This window comes from Schistocerca americana, chromosome 5 (genome assembly GCF_021461395.2).
Source record: "Schistocerca americana isolate TAMUIC-IGC-003095 chromosome 5, iqSchAmer2.1, whole genome shotgun sequence".
Taxonomy (NCBI): Eukaryota; Metazoa; Arthropoda; class Insecta; order Orthoptera; family Acrididae; genus Schistocerca; species Schistocerca americana.
In genome coordinates, this window is record NC_060123.1 from 78964614 (window position 1) to 78974557 (window position 9944).

General features: G+C 45.6%; 1 pseudogene; it reads right to left on the bottom strand.

The window, feature by feature from the left end:
* Nucleotides 1-9038: 9038 nt before the first annotated feature.
* Nucleotides 9039-9155, bottom strand: LOC124616903 (annotated as a pseudogene).
* Between the last annotated feature and the right edge of the window lie 789 nt (nt 9156-9944).

Sequence of the window (9944 nt, forward strand, 5' to 3'; positions counted from 1 at the left end):
TAATTTCATCCACCCCAGCTGCTTTATTGCACTGCAATCTATTGACCATTTTCTCCACTTCCTCAAATGTGATGCTATTTCCATCATCATTCCTATCCCATTCTACCTCGAAATCTGAAACATTACTGATCGTATTTTCACCTACATTGAGCAACTCTTCAAAATATTCCCTCCATCTGCTCATGGCATCCACAGGATTCACCAGCAGTTTTCCTGACCTGTCCAAAATACTTGTCATTTCCTTCTCACCTCCCTTTCGAAGATTGCTAATTACACTCCAGAATGGTTTTCCAGCAGCTTGACCCATAGTCTCCAACCTGTTTCCAAAGTCTTCCCAAGATTTCTTCTTGGATGCTGCAATTATCTGTTTGGCTTTGTTTCTTTCTTCAACATAACTTTCTCTGTCTACATGAGTTCTAGTATGTAGCCATTTTTGATACGCCTTCTTTTTCCTTTTACAGGCTGCCTTGACTGTGTCATTCCACCAAGCTGTTTGCTTCACCCTACTTTTACACACTACTGTTCCAAGACATTCTTTAGCCACTTCTAGTACTGTGTCCCTGTACCTTGTCCATTCCTTTTCCAATGACTGTAATTGACTACATTCAACTAACTGGTACCTTTCTGAGATCGCTGTTATGTACTTGTGCCTGATTTCCTTATCCTGAAGTTTCTCCACTCTTATCCTCCTACATATGGACCTGATCTCCTGTACTTTACCGAGCGAGGTGGCGCAGTGGTTAGACACTGGACTCGCATTCGGGAGAACGACGGCTCAATCCCGCGTCCGGCCATCCTGATTTAGGTTTTCTGTGATTTCCCTAAATCGCTCCAGGCAAATGCCAGGATGGTTCCTCTGAAAGGGCACGGCTGACTTCCTTCCCCATCCTTCCCTAATCCGATGAGACCGATGACCACGCTGTCTGGTCTCCTTCCCCAAAACAACCAACCAACCAATCCTGTACTTTCGGCCTCACAGTCCCAATTTCACTGCAGATTAAATAATGATCAGTGTCATCAAAGAATCCCCTGAATACACGTGTGTCCCTAACAGCCTTCCTGAATTCCTGATCTGTTGTTATATAGTCAATGACAGATCTGGTTCCCCTGCCTTCCCAAGTATACCGGTGAATGTTCTTATGTTTAAAAAAGGAGTTTGTGATTACTAAGCCCATACTGGCACAGAAATCCAAGAGTTGTTTCCTGTTCCTGTTGGCCTCCATATCCTCTCCAAATTTACCCATAACCTTTTCATACCCTTCTGTTCGATTTCCAATCCTGGCGTTAAAATCACCCATGAGCAGAACACTGTCCTTGTCCTTTACTCTAGCAACTACATCACTGGGTGCCTCATAAAAACTATCCATCTTATCTTGATCTGTCCCTTCACAATGCGAATATACTGACACAATCCTAATTTTCTTGCTAGACACTGTCAAATCTATCCACATCAGTCTTTCGTTTACATACCTTATTGCAACTACGCTGGGTTCCATTTCTTTCCTGATGTAAAGCCCTACACCCCATTGTGCTATTCCTGCTTTGACTCCTGACAGGTAGACCTTGTATTCTCCCACTTCCTCTTCTTTCTCACCCCTTACCTGAATGTCACCAACAGCTAAAACGTCCAGCCCCATCTTACTTGCAGCCTCTGCCAGCTCTACCTTCTTCCCAGGGTAGCCCCCATTGATATTAATAGCTCCCCATCTCATTACCATTTGTTTGCCAAGTCATATCATAGGAGTCCCTGGTTTGTCAGTTAGAGGTGGGACTCCGTCACCTCCAAAGGTCCGAGGCATTTTGCTCTGATTATTGCCAGCATCATATTTAAAGTACCAGGGAAGCAGGTTGCTAGCCTTACTTGCCCCGAGTCCCATTGGGTTTTACCCCTAACGGCTGAGGGACTAATCAGAGGATTTGGTAGTCTTTGCCGTATGAGCACAAAGGTGACCATGACTCAGAATATGTGCGAGATGCCCAGCCTTATTCCAAAGTAACTGGTATCCCGACTGTCGGGACCACTTACTTGGCCACTCATACGTTGCCCGTGGTTCATGAACTAGGACATGACTACAGGAACCCACACCATGAACCTGTTGTGATGAAAAGCTGCGCATTGGGATGAGGATGTGCGATGGTGCAGGCCTCAGCAAGAAGATTTTTGAGGGCAGTGAAAGAGGCAGTCATAGCAGGGTCCATGGAACAGGCCGAGATCCAGAAGTATTGGTGCCTGCCAAGGCGTCTGTCAGTGGGGCCTGAATCTCCGCAGCCCGAGGTAGATAACGGCGATAATAATTAACCGTCCCCAGAAAGTGCCAGAGCTCTTTGAATGACAAAGATCTGGATGGGTTTAGTACTACTTGTACTTTGTCAGGGGGCGGTGAAATGCTGTTGGCAGAGACCCGAAAACCAAGAAAAGTGACAGCAAGTTGATGTAGCTGCAGTTTGTCCTGGTTGGTCTCGATGCCTGCTGAACACAAGAATGTCATCAAGATAAGCAAAGCATAATTTTACTTCGAATAGCATTTCGTTGATGAAGTGTTGCCAGGTCTGGGTTTCATTTTTCAGACCAAAGGGCATGAATCGAAACTGAAATAACCCAATTGGGGTGGTGATTGCTGTCTTCTCGATGGCTTCAGGAGCCATGGGGATCTGGTGGTAGGCCCGTTTGCAATCAATGACAGAGAACGTGAACGCACCTGCGAGGGAACTGGTACAGTCGGCAATGTTGGTTATGGGAGAGGTGTCCATAATTGTTCCTGCGTTTAGTCAACGGCAGTCTCCGCAAGTGCGCCAGGACCCATCTTTCTTGGGTGTCATATGAATGGGCGTAGACCAGCTGCTGGCAGAGGGTTCGATGACGCCGGAGCTTAGAAGTTCAGAAATCTGCTTTTTAAGGTCGGAGAGGCGCTTGGGACAAAGTTGACGTGGTTTACTGGAGATCGGGGAGGCCTGGCGTGAGGCGAAGCTTGTGGACCATGCCATTGGTGATGACGGAAATGTTGCTGTCGCCATGGGAGGCGGTTTGTTTACAATGTGTGGCGCGCAGTGCAGGCGAGGTGAGGTCGTGTTGTTCGGAGCCACTCGGCGGATCCGATGGGAGCCGAGGCGGCGAAGTGTCCCAAGAGTCAACGAGACAAAATGGCCGCCGGCCCAAAGTAGTATCACCGTGATCGGGTGAGCTCGGAAGAGCTCGTGAAGCATTAGTGAGTCCATTGTCCGAGGGCGCGGCCTGCGGCAGCACGGTCGCGGGCGAAGCGCTAGGCGTGAGGGCACTGTTTGTGTTGTCAGTGGCGGTTGCACGGTGGTGCGCACGAGGCGAAGTTGCATAGTTTGAGGTGCTGTTCATTAGGGGAGGGGTAGGAGCTGTCAGTTCGGAAACACGTGACGCTTGTCTCGCATGTGCACTTGTGTCCGGCCGAGTGTCAAATGCTGCCATGTTGGGGGGTGTGGTCCTGTGTAACTGTCAGTACACGTTATGGTAGACTTGACAGCACAGTTGCGAGGGGTAGCAGGAGGTAAGTACACGGAGGCTCGATTGCTCGGACCACAGGCAGATTTGGCAGTCTCACTGACCTTGGTTCGTCCTTGCTGCAGTGTCTGTAATTCCTTTGCTGCATCGGAGAGCTGCAGCTGAGTTTCGTGGAGCCAGAGGGAGAGCTCGAAGTTTTCCTTGCATAGTCGAGCGACGTTTTCAAGCTCGACAAGGCACTTGTGCGTTGCTTCTTGTAATGTCGTCGACAGAGATGAGCATGTACGGATGAGATGAGCCCGGACTGGCGTGTCACGGGGAGGTTTGCTCGATGGAGCACAGGGGAAGTGAGTTTTGGACAGGTGATGAAACATGTTGTTCCGCACTAGGTCCGGTGAATGTTTGTGGTGTCGCAACAAGTCAATGCCTAGTATAGGTTCCTCAATACTGCACACTAAAAAAGTCCACTCGAGTTTGCAGTTTGTGGAGAGTGAGACGATGTGGGAGGCTGAACCCGAGCATTGTAGTGTAGTTGAATTCACAGCTTGCAGTGAAGTATGATGAGGGCGGATGTTCAACGACATTAAGGACGTAGGCAGCAGCGAAACATCGGCGCCTGTGTCCACAAGGAATAAGTATCCCAACAAAATGTCTTTAATATAAAGTCGTCCGTAATTATCCAATTGTTCGCAGACAGAATGGACCACTGGGAGGTGCCTGTCATGTTGAGCTCAGGAGGCGGCACCCGGACCTACCTGCGATTGGTGTTTCGGAAGTAGCAGGGTGGTCTGCAGTTCCGTGCTGCCTCAGCAAACCATGTGTCGAAGTAACAGTATGGGTAGTGCAGTTGCATTTCCTGTGGAAAGTTCGTTGCCAGAGGCGGTGGTTGAGGTTCGGTGCCCGCAGCCAGTTCAGTTGCAGGAGGGGGCGTAACCGAGAGCGGAGCCAGTGACGTCCCAGCTGCTCATCTACTGCGTCCCGGAACAAGCGGAACAGTCGGTACAGTGCGGCCCTGGCCGGGTCCGGCCGCAGGATGAGGAGCCTGAACCTGAGACTTGCCAGGTAGGCAGTGGCTGGCGAAATAGAGCAGCGATACATCATGTAGTTTGTCAGCAACTGTCATTCGTTGCTCAACAGGTTCGGGAGACCTCTGAGCCAGAGCAAAGCGGATCTGAGGAGGTAGTTTTTCTGACCAGATGGCGAGGAGAGCTGTGTCAGAGAGTAGATTGTCGCTGACCAGAGCCCGTAGCTGTCTCCAGAGTTGTGACGGTTTGTCGTTACCTAGTTGCTTGACGTGGAGCACTTGCCATATTGCTGTCTCAGTTGAGCGTGCAAGCTGACGTAGAACTCTTTTTGGCTAAAGTGTACAGGGTAGCTGAGTCTGGGGCGTTGACCAGGTCAGCAATCAAGTCCTCCTGGTCATGCAGGTGGGAGATAAGGCACAGAAATGTGGTTGATTCGTCGAGTTTGAAATGGTCGAACATTTCGTCACAATTTTGAACGAGGTTGTTGCCCTGTCGAAACTGAATGGCAGCAGCATCAGTAAGCATCGTAGAACGTTCGGAAGAACAGGTTGAGTTGAATTCGTCGGGGCACTGGCTGAAACGAGCTGCTGTTGCTGCAGTATTCCAGGAGAGTGTGTCTCCAGGGAATGTGGCAACGATGGCTGGACGGGTGGCAGCGTGGAGGTGACGAATTGTGGTTGAGCGCGAACCGTCGCGACGCGGAATGCCGATGCAGGTGAGACACCGTAATGTGTCAATTGCGGTTGCAGAAGTTCGACACGTAGCGGGTGTGTTCAGACTGACGTGTCGCGGAAGACCGATGCGGATGAGGCACTGAGATGTGCTGAGAATGGTAGCAGAAGCTCGACTGGAGCTGGCGCAGGGGCGACAGGTGAGAAAAAGTTCAAAGTTTGAAAAAGCGTGCCAGTCCGTGGAAAACTCGACGTATGATCAGAGTCGGAGCCACCTGTGTTGTAAGGAGGCTGTGGAGGTGCTGGCTGTCCAGAAGCACAGTGAGGAAAATGATGTCGAATGTCGGGCGGAATGTGTGAATGTTCAGTGTTCATAGTCACTTCACTCAAAACGGTGTGCGGATAAGGTGAATGTCGTGGCACAAAACACTGAGGCGTAGCAGTAGGACGGAGATGGAGGTCAGGCACAGATAATAAGCTATTGTTCCTGTTGCAGGCCGAAGTATTGAAGCAGGAAGGCATGTGCTGATGCTGAAATGAAGCAGGCGCGGGTGTAGTCGGCTGTAATTAGCCCTACCTCAGCTTTGTAATCCTACAGGAATGGCATGTAGAGGGCTGTAGTACATTCCTTGATTCCCTATTTCATAGCATTCTTGGTACTTAGTGCTACATTCCTGTGAAAGCCCTGTTTCGATCTTCAATGATCTGTCAGTTCACATTTTTCTGCACTTCCACAACACTCTCCCATGTTCCAAACAAACATACAACAGTTCATGATACCCTTGTTTGTATATGTTCAATATCTCCTGCTACACACACCTGAATTGATCCCACACTTTTCTGTTCCTTCTTGGTGCTCTATCTTCTTACATAATGCAATTTTTAGTGGTGGCTTGCATCTGGTTATAGTTCACATTTGATGTGTCCCAATCATCCTTCTCTAGGACATCTAAATTTGCTACCCGCAATACCTTTGTTAGCTTCATTTCATGGTTGACAAAATTATCTAAATTCACAGGTACTACTTTCCTACCAGCTCTTTCTTGTATACATACCATGCTTCTTCTCACAAAACAATGTGATGTGTCCAATACATTGTTCTCCTCTAGTGGCTTTACTCTACGCAACAAATCAATAGGCAATTCAGGTTCTACACCCACCCAAAGCAACTAGCCATTGCTGTCTGACACAATATCAGTCAAATCAAGCCTTTTTTGTACGCAGTTAATCAATTTGTCCCCTGAATTAGACAAACAGTACTTCATTGATGACAGTTTCCCCTAGCTGGAATGTTGTCCCTCTAAGTTCCATCTTTCTTATCAGAGCTCAAGTTTGGTATGCTGTTCTAACAGGAAGTCTACTGTTCTAACAGGAAGTCTAATCAAAAATGGTTCAAATGGCTCTGAGCACTATTGGACTCAACTGCTGTGGTCATAAGTCCCCTAGAACTTAGGACTACTTAAACCTAACTAACCTAAGGACATCACACACATCCATGCCCGAGGCAGGATTTGAACCTGCGACCGTAGCGGTCGTTGAAGTCTAATCCCTGGATCATGCAGTAACCTTCACTTACATAAGGCACTACTTTCACACACTGTTCAAACTGGATCGTCCCAAACTGAAAATTTAATATCACTGATGCTATGACTTCACATCATTGTCTCCCACTCCACACAACATATAGCACAGGTGTTCAATCACTTCTGACCTACAAGGTCCTGACTTGCCACTGACACACGAGCTGCTTTGTCCAACAAAAAATTATGTTTCCTGCCTCGCATAATTTCCACTACACTACACCATTTCTAATCCACTGAAGTTGTCTGCACATTCCCCAATTGTCCACAGCCATAACGTTTCAGATTAGGAGAAAACACACCTTGCTTGTTACAAATCCCTGTTTCTCTACCAATTTCTTCAAACTCTGTAGCCAGCATGGCAGCAGTGTACAAGTCTTTTGGGGCACCCTTCTAGACATATTGGGTGACAACCTCCTCAGGAAGGCATCTGGTGCCCTGTGTTTCTTGGAGTATAATCTTATTGGCCTAATCACTGCCCAACAACTTGTATGCTTGTAGATTAATTTTGGGCATTCTATCTGTGAAAAACCTATTACTGTTTCACCATGCTGCTTAGGAAATACATGTGTCTGTGCCACTTCTTCTACAACACCAGCAACACAATTAAGAACTTCAACAACCTCCTGTGCATTTCCCATAGTATCTACAATAACATCTTCATTTGCAGTTCCACTCTGAATGACATAAAAACTAGTGGCACATGTACTTCCCTGTACATCTGGGCCATGTTCCCCAGCCTCTAAACAACACCCATTATCACCCAATGGGATAGCTCTTGGATCACGTATGTTGTTATCCACATATTATTCACTTCCATACAGCCCACACTTACTTTGTCTGGCACTACAGGTACTTCAGACTCCATATTTATACATGATATCAGAGCTGCTACTTCTATTTATTATGGCCAACAATGCTAATAATCTATGCATTGAGTAAACTTACAGGTATCTACACAATGCCAGTACTCTCTTCATTAAGAATCTTTGTCTTCCCACAGAAAAGATCATTCCATGAGTTGTCAAATTTAACTATGTCAATGATAGTGGGATGTATTGCAGGAACAGGTAAACTAAACACAGGACTCTTCTCCCTTTCAAATTTCTCTTTGTCCCACCTCTCTGCTTCTTCTCTTTTTCTTCTTTCCATCCTCACCTACTTCCTCACTTCTTCAAATCTCCTCCACAAATCCTTCTCATATTGCAGAGAACTGTGAAAAGCTATTTCCTTCACCCTAACCCGAAGTGTTTTTAGTCTCTTAGACAATGTTACAGTGTCCACTTATATTTTATAACTTTCCATTGTCTGCTCATGTTGCATCTACTTTGTCTGCTACAATTTTCAACACCTTCTCTGCTGTAGCCCCCTGTGGTTCTGAAAAACTCACTCCCTGTGGCACTTACCATGAGATGATTACCCTTTACCAGTTGCACAAAAAACAAATGGTGCAGATACTTATACATGCTACTATCCCAACACTTCTTACAACTTCAAATGCTTACCTTCTGAGCCACATTTCTTGCTCAACACCATTGCCCCTTCCAATACACATGCCTCACAATTCTCAGATTTGGGCATCATGAAAATTCTGTTCACTAAACACAACAAAACATAAAAACAAAATCAAATCATGAAAATAATACTTTATCTCTGCACTATCATAATAACTATTATTGTATCCTAACTCTGGTGGAGAGCGGTCAAAAAAACAGGCAGTTCCTGTAGTCAGTGATTGGAGTTCGTGAAGTAAAGGGTAGCTGAAAGTGAAGTCCAGACAGTAGTGAAAATCACCAAATCATGCACAAACAGTCTGGGGAAGCAACTTGGATCAAAAAAATGTGAATACAGGCAAGGTCAATCACTCTAATATCAATGGTGTGTATCAAATGCTTCAGAAAATAGTTAGAAAATAGCTAGAATTGCCATCAGACAATTCAGACACTTCCACAACTCTGGACAGACCCGTGTGACATCTGCAGGATCAAGCTACAGCCATGGTATGAAGCCAGGGTATCTCTGACCTTCCCCCATATAGTTACTTGGTATGGCAGGGGTATCTGAATCCCTGTAGGATACTAAACAGAGCTTTTTTTTTTAGTCATACATAATATGAGTAAAAAAAACTCCTCCCAAATAGGCCATGAAGGCCCAACAGTACCGACTGGCTGCTGTGTCATCCTCAGCCTACAGGCATCACTGGATGCGGATATGGAGGGGCATGTGGTCAGCACACCGCTCTCCCGGCTGTATGTCAGTTTCTGAGACCAGAGCCGCTACTTCTCAACCAAGCCAACAACACTCGGCAGACCGCATGGTCACCCATCCAAGTGCTACCCAGCCCGACAGCGCTTAACTTCGGTGATCTGATGGGAACCGGTGTTACCACTGCGGCATGGCCGTTGGCCTTTTTTGTATGACACTTTCAATATTTTGCCTTTGATTCATTCCTCAACATATTGTAGAAGTTTTTACATGATTGTGAAACACTGCTGTGCAAATTGTGTGATGCACATGCTTTGAATTTTACCAGAAATGTTTGAGTTACATCTTATTGGCATTCCAAGAATTTTAACTCTTAAGGCAGTTCACAACCTACCTTGAAATAACAGGAAAATTTTCATCTAAAATGTTGGGAGAATACATGGCAATGGCTCAGATACATGCCTGAAAACAAACGGAACAGTCTATTTACTGTAAGAGCAGCAAAAATCACATTGCACAAAAATTTACTTACTTACAGCCCATAACTAATTGTACGACAGTGTGATCTAAAACAATAATGCAAATTCCTGAAGGGAACAATATGAAAAATCTTACATATTTCATGGTGCTCTAGCATAGAAGGTTCAGTTGACAGAACACAGTTGTTGAGGTGGCCCATTTCATTTCTGCTTTTCTCTTTTGGCTTACACTTTCTTTTTAAATTCTATGTTACTGAAAAATTATGAATATCTATTTTTCAAATTTTTTGAGTAATTTTATTTTTTAATTTTTTTCTAGTTTTGCATATATTATATTCTATGACTTCATTTCTCTGAAATGACATTACAAATGAATGCCTTACAGAATTCAGTCTTCACGCACAATGCATTCAAGCTTTGTGTGTCTTCTCTTCAAACTTGTTCTTATTATTCTTACAATACATTATTCCTGCAAGTAATAAACTATTCCAAATTATTTTTCCTTGATGCAG